At 40.7% G+C, this 23,134-nt stretch overlaps 1 protein-coding gene across 4 annotated transcripts in view; it reads left to right on the forward strand.

The window, feature by feature from the left end:
• The window catches only part of ptprua (protein tyrosine phosphatase receptor type Ua), a 197,328-nt gene that overhangs the window by 70,472 nt on the left and 103,722 nt on the right, over positions 1-23,134 (forward strand). The window lies entirely within an intron of this gene.

The raw sequence follows: 23,134 nt of genomic DNA on the forward strand, positions 1-23,134 counted from the left end.
ATTTATGTGTGACAAAAACGATAAAACAACAAATATCTGTCAGGGACCAAATAGCTGTTAACACTCAGTTAAAAGGAGAGTATAGCCAAGGAGAAAAAGAACGGAGCTAAGTGAGATCAGGTCATCTGACAGTGTGCTACAGATGGTACCAACTTACCATCTTACCAACAGTAAGTACCAACTTACATGAGGAAAGTTGGTGGGACCAAAACATCTTGAATGTTTCCTACTTAATCACTGTCATGTTCTGTGTGTGAGCATCTCTTATTCATCACCTCTCTGTGAAACACAGAGGGGATCGTGGGGCGTCCAGCCCACCCACAGGTGTCACTGAACCTTGATTAAGGTAAAAAGATGCCAGAAATGAGTGTCGGCTCAGGCTTCACCTCAGACGTTGTTTTTTCTGTCCTGCTCTCTGGGATACGTTGTCCTTCCAGAGATTAATCTGTCGTCTCCAATATTCCACACATTTCATTTATCTCATTTTACAGCCAGGTTGGCATCTTCTCTTCACTTACTAATTCATTCATTCCTATCAACCTGGTTCTGTATTTCTTCAGTCTTTTCAACTTCTTCATTGAGAAAGGTTTTCAATTTTTCTTTTTGGTTTTTGGATTTCTTTGTGAGCATTTAGTTGAGGCGGTAGTGTCATCTGAATGATTGCTGTGTTTAGTGCATTTCAGTGTAAGTAATGTTGTGTTGCTCCAGTTTTGCATTTTCAGTTTTTGTGCTGACAGCTCCTGCTGTTCAGATCGCAGATGAGCTTGATCGGATGCAGAGGTGTTCATTGTAAGGCTGTTCGATAGCAATATGAGGTTAGCTTATCATGAAAGATACATTTTCATTGTATTTGTGACTGACCACGACAAAACTAGGAACAACCCAAGGTAGTTAATGTAATTATCAGTGAGTGGTTTAATAAAGATGTAACTGAAATATAAGAAGCTGTTCAAGGACAAACTGTGTCTTTTGTAACATATTAAAGGGGCGGTATTATACACTTTCCAAGCACTTAGTGCCATTTTATAGTATAATAAAGTAACTACACTACATTCAATTGTTATAAAAATGCTGCATATATTAAATATGATATTTGACTTCACAATTTGATGCGTTGAATTTGTACCTCTGTCTCTTTAAGAAGCTCCTGCTCTCCTTCCATACGTCATCATAAGATCGCTCCTCCATTAAGCCATTTACAGCATTTTTAGGAGCTTTGGACTGAAGTATTTTCCATGATAATCTCAGCAGACGCACAGTTCCATCAGGTGTATGCACACTGCTGCTGCCGCTAGTCTGGAGGAGCTGAGTGGCAGGGGGAGTGCAGCTCTGTGAGACTGATACATTAAACATCACCTTAGTAGTTATTATGGTGCTTTTGGTAAAAAAGAGAAAAAAAAACACGTTCAATTATCTATTCTGTTAGTCTTTAGGTGTGAACAGGCTTCACATTTCCTTTAGTTACCTTTAGTTCTGATGTTTTTTACTCACAAGTATTGAAGACTGTGTCAGGAAGCCTTGGTATGTACGAGACAGAGTACTACACATGTAAAAGGAGCATTATAGATTGATTTGTTAGTTGGAGAACTCAGTCTGGAGTATGCATATATTGGCTTAATGCATTCAGGCAAAAGCTTTTAAGTCATCCACTGTGTTTTTGCATTGTGAGCAAGTCTCTGAAGACGAAACTTAAAGCATATGCTTGCTATAAAAATCTGCTTTACTGCCTGTTATATATCCATAGTTTATGTGGGCCTTGTAATACCCAACATTTCAAGTTCGTTTCTTTCAATGTTCCATTAAAACAAACACTGGCAAGATATGTGGCATGGTGCTGCACTCAAAGCCGCTCTGTTTAAACGAAGAAATAAAGACAAAAGAGGTTTGATGTGTGGCGTAACTTTCCTTCAGCATGTCTGAAGTCATCATGTACCATCAATGAGAAAGTGGATCCAAACGAATAAGAATCAGCTTGAGATGGTTCTGGAAGTTGAAGCTTTTAGGATCAGAACTTCAACAGACACTTTTTAACATGTGACTCTCGTTGAACAATAATTACGAAATTACAATAAAATTCTACAGTTTTAGAACAAAGAGCCCAATGCAAGGCCAACGCGCAGTGGAGATTGGTACTGTCCAGTTCAATGAAGCAACCATAAACCTAGAGCTGTGGCAGAAGCCTGGCGGCCCATCAGGATTATAATACACCGGGGGGAAACCTTGGACTGAGATAAGTCAAAAGAGTTTGAGTAACCTTTTAATGTTTACAGTATGTCTTTAAAGGAAACATTTCAGAAGTAGGGATGCACGATATATCGGCACTAACATCAATATTGAATTTACATCGGTATCGGATATTGATAAAGACCCACATTTTCATATCAGTGCTGGTTCTAAAACAGAAACATTTCTGCATGCTGGCAGCCTCCATCAGCTGCTGTTGGGTAATAGGAGCAAATTCCAGTGTGACAGCTGTCAAAATAACGCCAGTCAAGGGTTGCTGATGTCATCGCGTTTCAAACTGGGGAAGTCATGGGTTTTAGAGCCAATCCATACTGAGTCCCAGATGACGGCAGGTCATTTAGACTCCAACAGCTGATGGACAACACCTGCTGTGGCAGCACTGATTGCAGAGTGACCAGTCATCCGACATGCCGAAACATTTTCCAGCAACATTGCCCTTTTCAAACTGGTGACAGTTTACTTTCGCAAGACTCAACTGTCTTTACCCAATAATCCTCTAAGTGTTGGAGTCTCTTTGAGTCTCTTCCCTCCTTTCTCTTGTCCTTCCCGATGACTCTGGATGCAGCAGCTGACGACTGAGAATTTGTCTTGAATTACAATGCAGCTTTCCCTTGGAGTGCCACAAACTCCAATCATGCAGCTGCTGATACATTCTATAGGTGTTACATTATTTATGTCCCCAGCTGACGCCCATCGCCCACAGTGATGGCTCTGCAGCTCTGTTGACGTATCTGCTGTCAGCGCGCTGCTCGAGCTCTTTCACCCCACATTATCACGTGAGGATCCCAGGGGCCCAAAGGGGCAAACAGACACTTTCACTACTTTCAGTCATTGCCTTCAAACTTCCCTGCCACCAGCCTCTCCGCCTCCCGCCTAAAAGGAGGAGGGGCCGGCGCAAGTCTCTGAATGGATTAGAAACGACAGTTAGAAAGTGTGACCGGGGTGGGAATAATGACTCCCCTGAACCGTTAGTTTCCACTTATCCATTTATCCGTAGAGAAGAATGAAAAGGAAGAGCTGCTCAACAGCCAGAACTCAAGGCATATACCGAGGCATACAAAAGGACAAACTAGTGTGTTTTATTAGGATTTTATGTGGTAGACCAACACATCCAAGAGAGTTACTCTCCTGCATCTTTCATGAATCCCTTCTCCAACACACCTGAGTTCCATCACCAGCAGGTCCTTCAGCTCATGTAATTCAGGTGTGTTGGAGAAAAGATGCATCTAAAAGTTGCAGGATAGTTGCCTTCTGGACTGGGACTGGGCACAACTGATGTATAATTGTGAAGGGGAAATAAAATGCTAAATGATTTTCTACATTTTACAAATTAAACCCCCTTTTTAGAACCGTCTGTTGTTCCGTTACATTAAGTCCTGGATACTTGTTAGGGTTAAGACTAATCGAGATTTGTTGGTCTTTGACTGTGCTGGTCTAACATATGAATTTGCTTTGACTGGAACCATTTTATTGTGGCCTTTTCTGTATGTTTAGGGTAATGTTCACCTATGTCCCGTGTCTGGACATAGGTGAACATTAGGATTAGTCCCCAATCTCAAGTCTGGGGCCAGAAAAGCATTATGCTACCACCATCATGCTTCATGCTTGAAGATTGTTGAATTTAAACTGAGAATGTTTTATACACAGAACTATTTACAAATTAGGCAACTTCTGAAGACTCTTGGTAGCATTGAATTTTAATTCGGGATATTGTGGCAGTATTGACTCTTTGCAACTCTGTTACTTATTCACAAGAGTCGCCATGATGAACTTCGGAAGTGAAGGATGGAAGTATTGAATGGAACAGCTACAATTGTTTTCACCAAGTTGTTTTTTCTAGTACAGCCATGACTTCTCCTTATTCAAATTGAGCTAATTACCCTGTGGAATTAGCACCTAGCTGGGGCTCATAAGACAGCACTGTTTACATAAGTTGGAAATAGCTAGCTTAGCAACCGACCCACATCTTTTCCCTCCTGAAATGCTTATTGAATTGTTCAAATTGTCAACTTTGCTTGAATTCACGACAAATGATTTATTCCACCATGTCAGGGGTCTCAAACTCCAGGCCTCTAGGGCCGCTGTCCTGCAACTTTTAGATGTGCCTCTGCTGCACCACCTGAATAGAATAATTAGGTCATTAAGGCTCTGGAAAACTGATCTACACAAGGAGGAGGAAATTAAGCCATTTGATTCCAGTGTTTTGTAACTGGGTCACATCTAAAAACTGCAGGGCAGTGGCCCTCGAGGACTGGAGTTTGACACCTGTGCACTGTCATAAACAGCGTTTCCCCTGACAACAGGGAGACTTTAAAACGTAAAAAAATTTAGGTGCTAACCAATTTTTGTCGTACATGCTAGGATACATGATGTTGTGCTCATTTCTCCATGTTTGCTGATGATTAGAAACATACCTTCTCAGTATTGAAATATTTGATTGCATCTTACTAATCTTACTTGTTTATAATGTAAATGAATGTTGATCTTGTAAAAAGTGTTTCCTACAAATCAGTGATTCCACTGAGGACTGTTCTTATGAATAATATCCACCGCTGTCTTCTTTCCTCAATAAAACTTAGACAACAAAATTACAAGTTTGGTTTGTTTCCTTGTCTGTTTGTGCAGCTGACCACACAGAAACCTGTGATATTAGGCCACCAACTGTCCATTTTTTGACAAACTTTACAGAAGTTGACGAGCGCATCGGTTCTATGAAAACTTTTGAGTAGACTCTAGCATACATGAGTTCCCATTTTACCATTCAGTTTGGCCTGGCATAACAAACCCAACCTGGCATTCATGTAAAATGAATCCATTTGCCCCTCACAACTCTGACACCCCCACAGACACGGGTCAAAGGTCAGTAACGGATCTTTCTCCGTCTGAGTGTTTCTTGTCTGAGATTAATTAGATTTTTGACCCAGTTCCAGTTTGTTCCCCTCCTTGTCTTTGTTCTCCCCTTGAGCAATGACAAATGGAGTGTGTGTTTATAATGGTGCGGGTGCGTGTGTGTTTGGGGGCGTAATCGGGTGTGTGTGTGTAGGATTTAATGTGTTACCTCATTTCTAGTCTGTTGGGAACCTTTTGTCCTCCTGCCACCCCCATCGTGTCCATCTCTCTGTGACAGGACAGCAGACACTGAACTATGCTGAACTCCCAGTCTCTCCCAACTTACACACACACACACACCCACCCCCACACACACACACACACACACCCACACACACACACACACACCCCCACACACGCCCACACTTGTCCTTTGTTGCCTTCATTCTCCAATCACTTGCTGCTTGTCACAACTGCTGCAGCTGGGACTGCTATTGTTGTCTTGGCAGTTTGGACCCAGTGGGGGGCGTTGGGTTAGGTTCATGTGTTGTGGGCCAGTGGAGGAGAGGAGAGGAGCATTAACCTAACTGCATGTATCCCAACGTTTATTTATTGCTTCTTCAGCTCACTGTAATAACACTAATGACACTGTTAAGTCAGAACTCCTCTATAGTTTTTGTTTTTTTTGCTCTCTTAGATGTTGTTGAAAAAAGATTGTTTTTTAAAATCTGCTGTAGATATCGTAAACTTCTAATCAAGATGTTCCATCCTGGTTTTACTTGCACAGAAGAACAATGATCTTCATCTACCTTCATCAAAAGGTAGATGAAGATCTACCTTTTGCATGGATTTAACTTCGTCAACATCCACGCCTGCGCTGGTGTGTAACTATTGGCAACGGGCCACTGCAGGTGGAGACCCCACTTTTTCAGCTGTAGTTTTCAGTCAGTCAGACTGCGCCTCTGTTGCAGATCTGAGGATTTAAAGTTATCCCTCATAAATGTCAAACAGTGTGCATTTTTTTCTCCCCTCAGACGTCGGCTGAGATTCTTATTATGCTGATTTATTACCGTTGATTTCAATTTCCTAGGGTTTATTTGCTGCAAGCGGCACCATTAAAACTGCAGCCATGCAGGATGTGAATTAAGATCCTGGGATTACTAACGCCTTTCATTTGTGTCTGGCAGCGCGGCGGATTTAAGAGGGAGCGCCTCTGTGAAAGCCGATGAGCGCTGAGCGCTTTCCCTTTGGCCCGTTTGAATCCAGCAGAGAGGCCCATTGGCCGATTCTGAGTTTGCCTGCAACCAATTGGCTCAAAGCCTGGCTGATGTTGAATAACTCCCAGTCGCACCATAATGTGTGGAGCGTTAAGCTGTCGGTCCTTTGGTTGGACCCCCAACGGGTGTCAAAGGGCCTCCTTTCAGCTAACGGTCGACATTTCATTGGCACCTTCTAAATTTAAAGCTACCATTGTGTTTTCAGTCCAACAGCCTGCTGTGCTTTGGCTTAAGATTAAAGACAAATATTTAGTCATAGTTCATCATTAACACATCCTCACTACCCTGCAAAACTCAAACCTGAAAAAGGCTACAATTAAAACCACATTTTTACAGGAAAATGTTCTATTCTTAATATCTGACTTTAAAGCACTTTCTTTAAATTATTTTCTCACTTAATTAGGACTGCTAAAATGATTTCTATTCACTTAATGCCAAAATAATGAGTGAAAAAATGTATAGAGATTTTTCTTTCAAATCTTCTTCAAACTCTGACGTTTACATTCATGCTCCTACTTTTTGGTAGAAAGGCCATCAGGGGTTTGACCATGTGGACGACTGAGTTGTGGTCCAGAGTTGATGTCCTGCCTCATGTCTTGAGATGCAGCTTCAGTATTTCCACATGATGATCTTCCATCTATGTGGTAAAGTGCACCAGTTTCCCACATTGTGTTTTCTTAGACTTACAAGCTTCTCCTTTATTCATTCAAAAGTTGAACAAGGGGGCCAACTGGATGAATGAAAATTTCAAACAATTGAATTCAATTGTACCAGAACAAAAATGTCCCAAAGTGAAGATCTTGGTCTTAGCGTGTATTTATAACAAACATTTCTATAAACATGTCTCCTTCCTGAACAATAACTAGACATATTGATGCTCTCTGTACTTGTATGAAATCGTTTGAACATATGAGCTTGGCACCTTTAGCACCTGTGGTGCTCCATAACTCTCTTGAATGAGAATATAACAATGATAATATAATGATTGATTATGCTTTATAAAGTAATGGAAAATATTATCCTTATTTAACTTGTCCCTACATGGTGAACAGCCTTATCTTGGTAGCCTTACCTTTGTTGAACCAAAGTCTTTTTATTCAAGATGAAGAATCAAGCTGTTAAAACTTTGGGAAATTGTTTTATAACCTACTCACTGTAGCGCAGGGCATTCTGGGTAAATACAATCAAAACAAACTTGCTAGTCTAGTGCCAGTAAGAGAAATGTCTTTTACCAACGACAATGGAGAAATCTTCCTACCGCTAAAATTATATATATATACATATACAGTATATGTATTTTTACATTTTGTGAAGAGGGAAGTGGCGCTCAGTGTCTTCTTCAGAGGTTTTCATCTTGTTTACTTCTGTAGTTCTTGGTGCAGTGCCACCACAGGCGAGGAAGGGAACAGGACTTTCAAAGAATTCGGTTTGTTTGAATTTTTGTCCCCAATGGAACAGAGTCTCAGTGTGGAAACTTAATCACACAGGTGAACTCTGCTACCTAATTAGGCGACTTCTGTAAAAATGTATTTATTCTTTCATTCCAGTTCACTTATTTACAGCAGTTTGTGTTGATCTATGACAAAAAAGAAAACATTTTTGTGGTTGTTGCATGACAAATCATAGAAAGCTTCGCTGGGTGTGAATACTTTTGTAGCTCCACTATTAGACAAGCGAGTTTTTTCTTCTCAACTTTAACAGAGTCCTTCATTTTTGCTGAGTTCAGACTAACTCTGAGGCCGGGTTAGGGAAAGGACAGGCGTTGGTTTCTGCAGCTTGAGGTGATCTGGACCAGATGGCGTCCTCTGTCCTCCAGATGCACTTCACCTTTCCCTCCATGCTGCTGGCACACTGCAGGACCAGGGCTGATAGGGCCTTATCACCAGCGCTCTGTGGTTAGAGCACCTGCAGTGGGCTTTGATCCAGCCTGGCAGATCAGCATCCTCCTACTGCTTCCTCCTCTTCCACGCAGATGTTGTATCACTGCACCGCACCAGCCAATGAAAATCAGACTTGGCCTTATCCTTGGTGGGGATCGCTTCAGGAACTGGAGAGCTTGATTTGTTTTTGCCAGGCAACACAGAAACTGATGACTCAGACCCTGACCTGTTTTTATATAAACGGGTCTCTTCAGGTTACTCAGCCTGGATCCATGCTCTTATGTGGCATCATGTAACGTACGTACTGCTGCTGGGCTTCAGGTTCAGTGTCCTGCTGCCTAATCCAAGTAACCTCAAGAATAAGGTCATGAGCCAGTAGCCGGACATTCTCCCGCAAGATTTTCACCACTATTATTTATTCATACAGTCCAACCTTCTTGGACTGGAGAAGTTTGTATTCTGCAGTGCTTTGCTAGCTGAACAACAGATGTAAAAGAAATGGAAGGATTCACTTTTGTCCCTTTATTTCACAGAATGTTTTGGGCATTGTTCAGATGTTTTTTTGGAAATATGAGATGGACCATTTAATTTTTTTGTTCTCAGCTGTGGTCTTAACCTTGACCTTAGACCTCCTCAGGGCTGCTGTTTATACCCACTGTCTTGTTGCTGAGTCATGAACGTTGGCTGAGGTGAGTTGGTCCAGCTGTGGTTTAAATGTTGTTCTGGGTTATTTTGTGACCAAATTGATGATGGAGGGTGTAACTCCATCTGCCTCTCTTCTTACCCTGAAGCTGTTTTATTCTAGAAGAGGGTAAGTCTGGACTCACCAGACCACCTGACCTTCTTTATTGCAGAGTCTAACATTCATGCGCCCTTCAAAATGGAGGCGTTTTGTCCAGATAGCCTCACTGATGAATGGTTTACTTATGGCTACACAGCTGTTGTGCTCTTCCCTTCACTATTAACCATAGCCTTACGTTCTACTGTTGTTTTATTTTTCTTGCCTTTGATTTCACTAAACCTTGACAAAAATCACTGACCTCTATAATAAAAATTTTTTCCAACCACATCTCAGACAGTTTTCCACTATCCATCCAGCTTTTAGCATTCAGTCCCTCCATGATGTTGCAGTGGTATTTTGTGATTGTTGTGGTCTAAAATGACTAATGTTGCAGCATCATTTTCCAAAAGTTGCTGTCAAAGCTGCACATTGTTTAAGCTTTATTTTTGCCATAACATTGTCTTTCAAAAAAAGTAGAAATTGCTGCATAGAACTTTCCCAAAGAAAACTGGATGCTAACATAGTTAAAATTTTAAGTACGAATAAAATTTTCAAGCACCTTCTTGAAATAGCACCTTGATACACATAAAATCATGTCCAGAGGAGAGGTCAAAGTGCAAATCATACAGAACATCTTAAAATGTTTTTGTAAAAAAAAAGAAAAAAAAGCTAACGTTACCATTTGGCATAGCAGTTTTGGTTTCCAAGAGACGTAAAACAGGACGTTCAATCCAAAGCGGCTTAAGGGGATTGGTCAAAGTTCAGCTGAGTTGTAGTGATTGGTCAGAAAAGAAGGAAGTTCAGAAAATGATCAGATTTGTGGAAAAGTGGTGATGACTGGTGAAAACTGCAAGCCTGCGCAAAGTCAACCTGACTATCAGTTCCTTCTTTAAATCAATAATCTGCCACTACCAACTATAACCTCCTTTTCAATCTTTACCTACTTGTTATATGTGTGTGTATATATTTACATTTTATTATTTATTTATTTATTTGTGTCTTGTAAAGTATCTTTGAGTGTCCTAAAAATAATATCAGGCATTGTTATTTTATGTAACACGTAGCACATTAGATACATTTGAATGTAAACAAATTCAGTACTGATTATTTTTAAAATCATTAAATTTCAAATGTTTATGCGTTGTATGAGCATCATCTCTGTTAGCGGTTTGTCCCCATCTCAGAGCATCCACTGGCTTTATCTGGGGGCCCATGGCGTCCCCGCTGTGAGCTCTGATTTACTGCAGGAGCTGAGAATAAAACAAAGGAGTGGGGCTCGGGAAAATGGCACGCAGTTTATGACATGACCAGAGAATCTTAGTGGAAATAGGGCAGAGAGAGGAATTCTTCCACGGAGCAAAACAAGCAGCAGATGACAGGAGTTAGCCGGAGCGGCCGGGTGGGGGCCGGGGGACGGGGGACGGGGGCCGGGCAGGATGCACCGCCACGCCCCACAGCAGCAGCACCACACAAAGCAAGCATACCCAGCCCACACATTGTCCTTGGGTGGCAGCTAATTCACTATTGATTTCTGACACTGAGAAGATTAGCCTTCATACTGAGTCTGCTTTCATCCTCTTATGTTGGTTGGCTGAAGCTCAAGCTGAGCTGGAAGGCTGGAGAGTCAAATTCAGAGTGTTTCTGGGGGCTCAGACCCCCAACCACGGTGAGGCTAAAGAACGTAGTGGGAACGGTGTATCTCAAGTGAAGTTATGATATATATAGTTAGCTAAAACTAACAAAATAACACAGACTGAAAAGGAGAAAACATTTTCGTTAACTGAAATAAAATAAAACGTAATCTATAACTAACTGCAACTATATTGCGTGTTTATGAAACTAAATTATACTGAAATCATGGATATAATATCCTTCGTTTTTGTGTTTATGAAGCTATTTATTAGCCTTTCAAACTGATGTGAATTTTTTCTCCCCACACAAGCAGTTTATGTAAGTGGTGACTGAAAAAGTTGGGATAAAACTCCAGAGTCATTTGATTGTTCAACAATAACAGAATACATATTTTGAAAATGGTATCTTCTGTTGAGTATCCATTATCCAATGTATGTATACATAATCACAATACAATACTTGAACCTTTTTGAACTAAGCCAAACAATATTTAACTAATAACATCTAATAAAAATGAGCTAACACTAATTTTGCTATAAACTAGCAAAGACTTACTAAAACTAACAGAATTAGACTAATTAAAAGTCACAACAAAATAAAACTAACTATAACGTAAAACCCAAAACTCTCATGACCTTGATCTCAAGTTGCAGTGTTTTTTCCTAACCCGGTGTATGAAAAAAAATCCTCTTTCCTGCATCAGTAAGCTGTTTCCTTTCTTTCATTCGTGAACACTGTTTGAGCTTTGAGAACACAAAATGACCCCAATTTCCTTTTAGCTTCCTCTCCTTCAGTACAGATTTTTTTTTCTTTTCAGGCTGCAGTAGGTTGCACATCTCCCAGAGAAAGATCATTTGTTCTGGCTTAATGGACGAAATGACTGATAGTTGGGAGTACTTGGCAACATTTACCTTGTCAAATCTCATTGAGCCTCTCCTTTTGTTGATTCCTGAGTGCCACAATCATTCCATACTACTATAATTCTTGTTTCAGAGCAGCGGGAACAAAGGCAGCCCAACGTAGGAGCGGGACCAGTATCGAGGATTCAGTCATGAAAGAGTCCAGTTGGAATGAAAGTTGAATGCTGATTGAGGACTTTACAAATTCTCTCTTCTTGGCTATTCAGAGGCTCAGTGGGTTATTTGTGGACAGTAGAAAATGAATGGTTAAGAAAAAAGGAATTTCTTTAGTTGTTTCTTTTTTGTGCAAATCCTTGAGAATTCATTGGATATTCAAATGTACATGTAGCTGGTTTCAACAGGATTGGTATATGTGCATACATATTTCTATATTCAGATGAACCAGTAGAGACACTAAAGGTCCAGTAGACCTTTAGTCTACTAAAGGTAGACTAACTGAACCCAACCCAGATTCTAAGTTTTGTCTGGACCTGGAATCAGGACAGGGCAGCAAAATACCAGTTACTTAAAATATCAGAGTAGGATTATACTGTTTAGATCAGGTACACTAATCAAGGCAGAATACACCCACCATTTGCGTGAGCAGAGTTTTTTTTTTTTTTTCAAGTTCACAGTTTATTTTTTGTGTTCACAGCTTTCCACTCTGTCATATGCCTTGTGAATAATTTGGCTGATCCAGGTTTTCTTTAATGATATGATATGTTGTTGTTTTTTGACCTTTTACCATGTCCACCTACAAACCTCGGTCTGGGTTCAGTTGAAGTGAACTCTGGTGCGGTTTGAATGCGAATGTGAATGCTAAGCTTACCAGAGACAGCTCCAAAAGCAGGAAGCCGACTATAGCGCAGGGCATTCTGGGTAAATACAACCAAGAAAAACACATGAATCTAATACTAGAGGGACAAATGGCTCATGGTCTTTTACCAAAAACAAAAAGAAATCCTCCAACCGCTAAATTCTTGTTTACATTTTGAGAAGGAGGAAGTTGTCTCAGTGTTTTCTTCAGAGGGTCTTGGTGCAGCGCCCCCACAGGCGAGGGCAGGAACAGGTTCATTTGCCTCAGTGCAGTGTGAAAGAGAACCACAGCAGCTGGAAATGGAACAAATGTTGGAACTTTGGTCCCTGGAAAATATCAAGTCTACCGGACTAACAGGTGTGAAAACACTGGTAGAGCGCTACAGGATGAATCTCACCACTGAGGTAACAGTGGCTGTTCTTCTTCTCACTAAGAAAATCTACCTGTCTAAAACAGGTGTCCTACTTTTAACAAGGTGGTGTTTTTCTCACTTAAAACAGTTTTTCTCTACTCTGCTTACAAAACAACCACCTTTTAATGTGGATGCAAACATCTATCACCTGAAGAACATTTCCAGGATTAAAGGACTAATGTCTCAGCAAGATCTGGAGAAACTCATCCATGCCTTCATCTTCAGTTGTATTGATTATTGCAACAGCGTCTTCACAGGTCTGTCCAACAAATCAATCAAACAGCTGCAGCTGATCTAGAATGCTGCTGCTGGCGTTCTCACTAAAACCAGGAAGATAGAACACATAACACCAGTTTTAAAGTCCCTCCACTGGCTCCCTGTAGCTCAAAGAATAGACTTTAAAATACTGTTGTTAGTTTACAAATCACTGAATGGCTTAGCACCACAATACATTAAAGATCTGCTTTTATTGTATCAACCTTCCAGACCTCTCAGGTCTTCCGGTTCTGGTTCTGCTCTGCATCCCCAGAACCAGAACCAAACGAGGAGAAGCAGCTTTCAGCATCTATGCACCACAAATTTGGAACAAACTTCCAGAAAACTGTAAAACAGCTGAAACACTGACTTCTTTTAAATCTCAACTGAAAACCCACCTGTTTAGAATTGTATTTGAAATGTAATCAATTACAAATTTATTGATGGAACTTGACTTAATGATTGATTCTATGTTGCATTGTGTTTCTGTGTTTGCAATGATGTAAAGCACTTTGAAATGCCTTGCTGCTGAAATGTGCTATACAAATAAAATTTGATTGATTGATTGATTGATCTATTAAATAGTTTACTGCATAAAATTACAAATGTAAAAGTAGTGTTTATTGAAAAGGATCCTGCATATTAAAGGCAGACTGTTTCTTGAATTTAAACGTCCTCTTCGTCATGTTGTGTAAACCATCATCTCACCTTTTCATTCCTTGCTGATCTGCTGTCTGACTCATATTGCGACTTTGCTCTGATCATATCGTTGTTTCCAGGCCCAGCAGGGAGCTGTTCTCACTGGAAAACCTTTGAAATCTCACCACTCGCTACCTGTTGAGCTCCTAATAGCTGGCAGACAGACAACCTGTGATTAGCTGGTAAACACCTGGCAACCCGATATTCCGCTCAGACATAAACGGGGAAAACAGAAGTTAGGTTGTGTGGAGGGCCCGGTCTGCAGGTTGGAACTCGGTTTGACTGGTCAGGCAGTTAATACAAAAAGGTAAATGTGTGGAGAACAGTTGTTATTTTTCTCAAAAAGTAAAACAAATTGACAAATTATGCAAAGATGTACTAGTAAACCCATGAAAACATCATCTAAATATTACTGTAGTCAAAAAGACAAATAACAGAACAAACAATAATTAAAGGGGTTCACATTTTTAAAGATATTTCCTAAAGTTATTGGTAATATTTCCACTAATAAAAAGCTATCATATAATTTTCACCTTGATTGAAGTTAGAAAGCTAATCAGATGCATTTCAATAAATATGTAAAAAAACAACAACATTGTGTATTAAAGTCACATAGTGCAGCTTTAGAGTAAATGCGTTGTCATCTCTTTGAGGTCCAGGTCTCTAAGCCCCAGTTAAAGGTCTTAATAAAGGTTTCTAAAAAAGTGCAGAATGTATTTTTCTTAACCAGCTAATGAGACATGGCAGAACCCCTGAGACAGCATCAGATGACACTATGATGGGGCGACTTGTGTGAGCTGGATAGTGCTGAGCCAGTCAGATGACGAGAGAATGATGGACACAGAAACACACACGACCACCAAGTGAGTCTGATCCCCCTGGGTTCTGATCGTTCAGTTTTCAATAGAAATGTTCATGTTTAGGTGTTAGTTTTGTTCTTCTAAGAATCGATTCAATTCAAAAATACTTTATGTTTAGTAAGAAAAATGAAACCATCAGTTTATAGCTCTGCTAATCCACCCTAGTGGTTTTTGCCACTCTTTAAATCTCTGGCCTTTTGGTTAGAAAACCACTGGAGTCTGCAACATGATCCTGGTCCATTATGATCGATGGAAGAGATGGAGCAAACTTCCTTCTTCATCCCACTGGATGTAGGGAGAAACAACGACATCAGCTTTCTGCTCCATAGTACACTAAACATCCGCCAGCTGTGCGCTACTGATCGCTAACAGCTACTGACCTTAGGCAGGATTTTGTTCACCCAACCAAAGACAACATAGTCACGACATGATATCTAAATATAGATATGGATGGTGCAGGTTGCTGCAATCGATAATAGCCACACAGGCACAACCGCTTGAAGGAAATAAACGCACCCAGTACAACACTTTCATTCTATTGGCTGAGAGGTTGCCAGGCGACTGCCCCAAAAGGCAGTTCTGTTTGGTAAGCAAGCAGAGAGTCCGAGCAGAGACTAAGTCTGAGCGTGAGGAGAAGTTTTGAGTACAAGGGTTACAAGTTTTGAGAAGAAATACATGAAGTCCTGCTTTCAAAATGAAAATGTAAGCAAAAGTATTAAAAGTTTTGAGAATAAAAAGACATAAAATCCAGTTTTCGCACTAAAAATGTGTGCTCTTGGATTATGGCAGAAAAATTCCTCCATACCTGTTGAGTAAGTTGCACAGCAGCAGTTTCAGGTTTCTCCACTGTGACTCATAACTGCTTAAAAAAAGAAAACTGTGGATAAAACAGGAAAGGTCATGTCACCAGTTTGGCAGTATTTCAGATAGTTAAAAAAAAAGATCTATAATTATTGATCTCGACAATTATCGATAGACTGATATGAAACACTTATATCGTGATAATTTTTTAAGCCATTTCATCCAGGCCAGTATAAGCCCAATTAAGGGTAAGAATAGATTTTTTTAAAGATTTATGACAGAAATGATTTTTAATAGACAAATGTAATTAATTGCTACAGTTAATTATCTACTTTCTGAAGGATAATAACTTCAAAATAGTTAAATAGTTTCTGAAGGCAGAAAACTCTCTGCTGAAGAGAACATAAGACAGGAAATAACGTTTACTGGTGAGTAGTTTAAGGGTTTAAGTGATCAGAACAGAAGCATGGAATATTTGTGCGGCCCATATGGCTAGCATATTTCACCCAGTATGTTGCCGCATCTAGGAGGCGATGGTGTAGAAACACAGCAAATGATTGCGTTGTTCCCGTTAGTCTCCAGATTCCAGAACGTCATCGGGGGAGTTCATTAGCTCCGACTGTCGTGTTCTCCCCGGGATGTTTAGTGTCCATCAGCGTCTCATTGACGACCAGCTGCTACGGCTGCTTTCCAGACTTCCCGTTTGGATGTTGTGGGAAATCTGTCGCTTTGTTAATGGCAAAGATCGGAGTGACATCTCCGACGAGCTAAACGAGGCCGAGCTCCAGGCGAACCAATCACACCTCGCAGCCAGATAACAAAAGGAACAAACAGGAGGATTACACTAAAGCCCTCTACTCCCCTATCACCTCCACCGCTTTGTATCTGTGCGATATCAGGTGAGGTGGTTCCTGCTCAGAGTTACAGTATCAGATGGAGAAAAAAAAAGAAGAAATTACTGTTGGCGACTCTGTGGGATTCAGAGTCCAAATTGAAAATGTGGAACAAATTCTGGAGTTGCCCCAGAGCGGAGGGGAGCGGAGGGGAGGGGAGCGGAGGTCACTCTCATCAGATGCATGGCGTCCCCGTCAGAGCCAACCGACAGCAGACTTTTCACGGCGACGAAGGCAGCGGGGCGTGGAAAATATCAGATAAAAAAAATGTGATTAAAATGCAGCAATTTTTTTTTTTTTTTTTGCCTGGCCTTTTCAAAGAAGTGATGTTGTTGTCACTGTGTGGAATATGGAGCCAGAGTCCTACAAAGCGTTACCGATGGCAGTGGACGGGTTCTAAGGAAAACTGACAGCCTCTACTACAAACATAAAAGCCACCCGCTATCTCTCCCATTTTGTTTCTTCCTCTCTCTGCTTGCCCACACTTCTTTTCGCTCTTTGAGCTGCTCTTCATTACCCCTCCCCCCCACCACCACCTCCAGTGTAAGTGTGATAAAAGCAGCCAGACCTGTAACTCAGGCTTCCACCCTACGCTCTGATATGAATTCAGGGTGCCCAGGCCATCCCCTAATCTCTTAATGCATGTTCCCTCAACCTTGGCGGGGTCGTGGGAGAAGTAGATGGAGCCTTATCAGCTTTTATAGATTTATGGAGAATGTCTCTGCACCGGGCATGTACGTTTTCTTTTTTTCTTTTTGGTTTTCACACCAGTGTGTATCTACTAATACAATATTCACTTTTGTTCATGTGTTTATCCTCAAGGGTGTTGAGTAAGGTTATCAGAGATAGCAATATCTTTATGGGTTCATATCATTCTCTAATTACTATATCAATCATTTTGACCTCAAGCTGGGAACAGATTATTTTATTTTATTTTTGTTTTCGGTAACCTTGAGGAATTCTCTTTTCCGTCCTTCTCCGCTTCAGCTGCTGTAAATCTCAATGTGAGACTTTGTTTTTTCATTCGTGTTGCATAATGTTTCATAAACACCGGAAAGGCACATGAAGCTATCTTTTCCATCAAGGAGACACAATTAGAGTTAAGCCCCAATTCTGTAGGCTTTAGGAGGAGTTTAGCCTGGTAACAACCAGCCCCTTGTTCTACGCTTCACTTCATACAGACGGTCTATTGACAAACCGTTTCCTTCTCTGAAAAAGACATTGAGTGCAACGTCCTTCTTCACAAAATATAAACAAGAAAATGGAATGGCATCGATTTAGCCGCTGTAGGACTTCTGTTTTGTCTTTGGTAAAAGACCACAAGCCATTTCTCCAGTTAGTGCTAGAAAACCCCCCGGCTGTTTAATTCATAGATGTTAATTAATAGTTGTTGTCACAAAATAAATTAAGTCTGAAATTATGACTGAAAAAGGGGTTTTAGTGCTACATCTGTAATTCTGGTCAGGTTTAACGAGACGTTAACAACATGTCAGCCAGATTGGAGCAGATTAGGTTTTTTTCTCTTTAGCCTTTTAAGCTATCTCAACGTCAAGAACCAATACCAAATATTGAAAGTTCAATTTGTCTTGGAAAAACGGGCAGACATACGAACACACCCAGCCTGCACTGAGGGCAGATGTTGTGACTTTTTTTACACAGAATATTCAAACTTTGCTCCTTTGGTGTATTGTGAATTGACGTTAGGACGACCTAGAAGTATTAGCCTTGGGTCTACATGTAGCAGACAGAAATGTCCTTGTAAAATAGATGTGCTTTACATATTTTAATTTTCTGTTTTTTTATATGCCAGCATCAGTCATAATCATACATTTTAATATGAATGCAGTTTTGCTTTTCTAGCCCTTTTTCATATAGAAGTCCTATCGCTTACATCCAAGATATCTTTTTTAAGGGGGCGGTATGTGAAATCCATTTTTTTGAGCTTTGCATCACAGTATAACATTATTCGCTCATCAAAAACATACCTGGAGCTTTTCCTTATTTCCTGAGTCCTTAAATCTCTATGGCAACCATTCAGTTATGCCAAACGCCTGGTTGGGCATAGCCCCACCTTTGAAATGCAGCTTCTTCTTAGACCTTCTTGCAGCTTCTGCCTCACAGATCAGGCCTCCCTCATGATTCTGTCACTCGGCTCCTTCAGACTAGCCAGCAGCAATTAGCAAACACCTGGTAGAACTGATAGCTGAGCTCATTGTAGGAGCTGCTTCTCAGTGCAACACTGTTAATAATGTTGCTAAAGGGTTAATAGAGGAGCCATGTTATGATGACTTCCTGAAGTTTCAGAAAGAGACAGAGGCGCAATTTCAAGATGTAAATCATGAAGTCAAATTTCTTGTCGTATTTGATATACATAAATAGCATTTTTATAAAAATGGTAACAATGAAGGTAACATAGTCTCTTGATTGTGCTATAAAATGACACTATGTGACAGGAAACCATGTAATACTGCCCCTTTAAGATGACAGGACAGGAAACGGCCTGTCTTCTGGCTCCAAATCTCAATATGATTGGATGAATAATTTGTTTAGCTACAATGTCAATGCGGTTTGCAGAAACGGCCCCTGCCACTGGTGAGGAAGTCAGGAAATGTTTATCTGGCCCATCTGATTGTGGCGATTAAGTCGGGAAGGTGGGAGATGTTGTTCACTCGCTCCACCACTGGGTGGCCCCACACACAGATCGTCGCTTTCACCAGCACTGGATTTACCAGACAGTTCATTAAAGATGTTTGCATATGTTAAGAATAGCGGTGCATTGTGAATGTGTTGTGAATGCCTCCTCCCCACTCCCACTCATCTCCATGCAGTGTTTTTCACAGGGACAGTTGGAGACTTGCCCTCCAAGACTAAGTCGCTTCTGCTCTCGCAGCTGAAGAAAAAGTAATTTAAGCACACCGCCCCCCAGGAGCCCTGGCACATCAAAGCAGCTGCAGAGGCCTATAAGCCAATAGACTGCTCCGCTTTTACTCCTGCAAAGCTTGTGAGGCAAAGAAAAAATGTCAGTGTTGTCCAAGAGTACAGAAAGATCTCTAAGGACAGTAGCTGCTTGTTATCACAGGATATTTCAGGCAGGTTGACATCACATCCACGCTTTGGGGAGCAGGGATGGCTCAGCTGAGGGAGGCAGCACACTGTGGTCAGAGAGGCTGGGTGAAATGCATTTTATTTCTCTTCATATCCAGAATGTCCATGAACTTCACTTTATCACTTTACCTTTTGACCAACTTGATTTTTTTTCCCTATTTCCCTAAAGGCATGGGCTGATAGAAGAAAACCCTCAAGTCCTAATATCCACTATCACTTTGTTGTATTACAGACCCTTCCATAAGGATTCACATGATGTGATTTTTAATGTGTTAGCAACAATGTACTGCAAAACTGTGAAGTCAAGTTTTCAAGTCCTGCCACAAATACTCAGATTTCAAACATAGCTGTGCTTCTAAACCATGCCACCGTACTACAGGTTAGAGATTTACTGTTGTTTCCTTCTGGAAGGTGAACCTCAGCTTTTCTCTTAATTTTTCTGGTGTTTACACACCTCATAGTCTGTTAGACTTGGTTCAACTGGAGACCAAAATTGCAACATTTCCATTTTCAGCTGCTGTGGTTCTCTTTTACACAAACCAAAACAAACTATTTGAAAAACCTCCCTCCCCCCTCCGGGCCAAGAAAACCTTCAGAGGTTTTCTCAGTATCTTCACAAGAAGACACTGAGGGCAACTTCCTTCTTTGCAGATATGAACAAAGATGGAGTAGTGTCAGATTTTAGCGGTTGGAGGATTTCTGCTTTGTCTTTGGCAAAAGATCACGAGCCATTTCTCACACGAGTGCGAGTACATTTGCTTTGGTTGTATTTTGCGCTGGCAAGGCATTCTGGGGAATGCGGAGACTGCTTTTGGCTTTTGGCATCCTAAAATTAATTTGAACCGCACCAGAGTTCACTTCCCTCAAACCCAGACAGAGTTCTCTAGGTGGACCAGAGTTCACTTTTTTTGGTCCACATCAGAGTTCCTTTCAAATCTCCTCGAACACTCAGTCTTTCCAGACAAATGAACTGGAGTTGGATTAAAGTGGACTGAAGTTTTAGTCTATTTTGCACCATCCATCCTTCCATCAACTAACCAGCATGTCTGCCCTTTCTGATAAAAACCCATTGACATAAGTACACTTGCAAGCATGACTGAGTTTCTGTCCAACTTAGTCCTTAACAGCCACTCTCAAACCTTAAAGTGAGAAAAGATTACGGTTTGCTTTTAACACCCCATCTTCTGATCAACAACGTAAAATCACTTCTAGTCCAGGAAATGTCACGACAGGTTTAGTGGATCCACAGCACCGACAGCCACTACTGCTTTGTGTAATAAAAATGGTCATGAAGACAAAACATTTACAGAATTTGAACGAGACGTTGACAAAAACCAACAAAGGAGTGGAGATTGACAAAGTACGTGGAAACAGTCATAGAACAGTAGAATCTGCCGCTTTCTGGAGAAGAACCAGAAACTTACAAAGTAGGAGAATCAGGTGAGTGGCGTGAATGTGATGACTGGGTGATCTCAGTTACTGGTGAGGGTAAATAACAGGGAAGCAGATTAATTAACAGAGAAGGAACTGAACTGGGACTGAATAAATAAACCAAAAGAGAAAATGCCAGACAGTGATCCAAGAAATAAAATTCAAATAAACAAAAAGAAGAACACAAGAGTAAATCTAAGGCACTAAACTCAAAGGAATAAACTGATCTGGCAACACCTAAAAAACAATAAACACAGATAAAATGAACAGAATATTGCCAGACTTTATTTGACCCTTAATAACCCACAAGAGAAAATGAAATTCATACAAACAGAAATCCAAACACTCAGGAGTGTTGAGTCATTTCCTTGAGAGAAATGATTCGACACATCACCTGCTAATAGATTGGTTTTTTTTGGGAGATATTTTATAACTATTGCTTTGACTAGAGAACAGCAAACACATTTTGTGTTGAAACAAGCCAACTTGTCAGAAAGAAGTGATGAAAGTCAAAAAAACAGAGGAAGGTGAGAAAGGATAAGGGGAAGGAGGCGAGCTGTAGGAGGACTGTACCTCTTACAGTGGTGCAGGTAAGGCTGCTGGAGTGGGACCTCAGTGTTTGTGTGTTTATGAGGCAGGGGGTGGGGGGGGGGGGGGGTGTTCTGATATTCATTCTGCATGTCAGAATGTAAGCATTATCGCCATCTCTCTGGTTTAAGTATTCCCTCGGCTGCCATTAGGCCCTAATAACTGTGTCAGGATGATTAATGGTCGGAGACCAGACTGTGATTGCACTCTCCCTCAACTGGGGTCCTCAGGCAACTACACTACCCACCATACCTGCTGTCTGGCCCGGCTGTGTCTCTCAGCAGGCCAACACCGGCTGGGGTAAGGTTTTATTTGTGGTTAGCGTGAACATTGGATGATCTGAACACAACCTAAGAGTGCCTTGAAGAGGTTAGATTAGCTGAAGGTTCTGGGAGCAGGTGGGTCGCTCCTCCGTTGGAGCCGCTTTAATGTGTTAATGAGAGAATCTTGATCAGTGTGGATGGAGTGTCAGCATGGAGTAGCATGAGATGAAGTGGTGCTCTTACTGGGTCACTAGCTGCATTTCCATTGACCATAAAATTACTCAAATTGAAATTATGAAAATAAATTCTCATTGCAAAAACCATGAAGAAGACAGGAAGTGGTGGATGATTGTTGATTTGTTTTTTTGTTGTTTTTTTCCACCAGAGTTCTCACAGCATCACCGTACATGAAAAGTTGTGTGTCAGTCCAACATGTTGAATCCATCACTCTTCTGTAAAATCACCAACTACATTTTCCCCAAAACACTGCATATGTAGCCGCTCCGAAGTAGGCGGGGTTTGTTGCTCCAACGCCTGAATAATACGCCAACGTCTCCTCTGATTGGCTGACAGGTGATGAGCGCTAGCACCATGATGAATTATGAATATATCTCATATAACTGTTTACATCTGTCACTGCCATGACTTCAATGACTTACCACATTTACAAACTTATTCATGTGTGATTTTAATTTCATTTCTTATTTAATGGAAACACCAGAATTGCTCAATTGGGTTTTTCAACATTAGTGAATATAGACGAAGATTTGTGCACATTTGTAATCTAAGCACATGGTGCAACATTTGAGCAGCTCTTAAAGTAAACTCAATAGCAGAGCCACAGTCAGTCGTACCTCATGGAATATTCAGGTGTTTTTTTTTTTAAAGAAACGCCACATATTAACTGTGTTTATATGCGTCAACATATCTGAATAATCCCTGGAAAGGAAACTGATTTAATTGGAGGTGAACACCAAATTTATTCTAGATTTACTTCATAAACAAAATATATCAAGAAAAATATTTTACATGAGAAAGTAGCACACCCTACTCCGTATGATGTCACATACACTGAATTTAGTATAAACAGAGAGGGAATAATTATTGCTAAGTGTTTGACAGACTTGTGTAGTTATTATTATTAACAAGACCAAAATTTGAGTTGTGTTAGACCAACACGTCGTCTTTAGACACTTCTCCTGCTAGTTGTTGAATACAGACAGATTTTATAAAATCTTTTTTTTTTCATTCAGTATTGGAGATCATTTAAACTTCCACATATGGCACTTTCTCATGTAAAAAAAAGCAACTTTTTGGAGGTTTGAGGTTTTACATAAGCAACACTTTGGCAGATAAAAACTTCCCAACTCAGCTCCAGTTTAGTATTAGTTTGAAAGCACCAACTTATTTCTCCTCTATCTAACGCCAGGTGCCCTCCTTGTCCAGGGCGAGTCTGCTGTGCTGCAGA

Source organism: Xiphophorus hellerii, chromosome 13 (assembly GCF_003331165.1).
Source record: "Xiphophorus hellerii strain 12219 chromosome 13, Xiphophorus_hellerii-4.1, whole genome shotgun sequence".
Taxonomy (NCBI): Eukaryota; Metazoa; Chordata; class Actinopteri; order Cyprinodontiformes; family Poeciliidae; genus Xiphophorus; species Xiphophorus hellerii.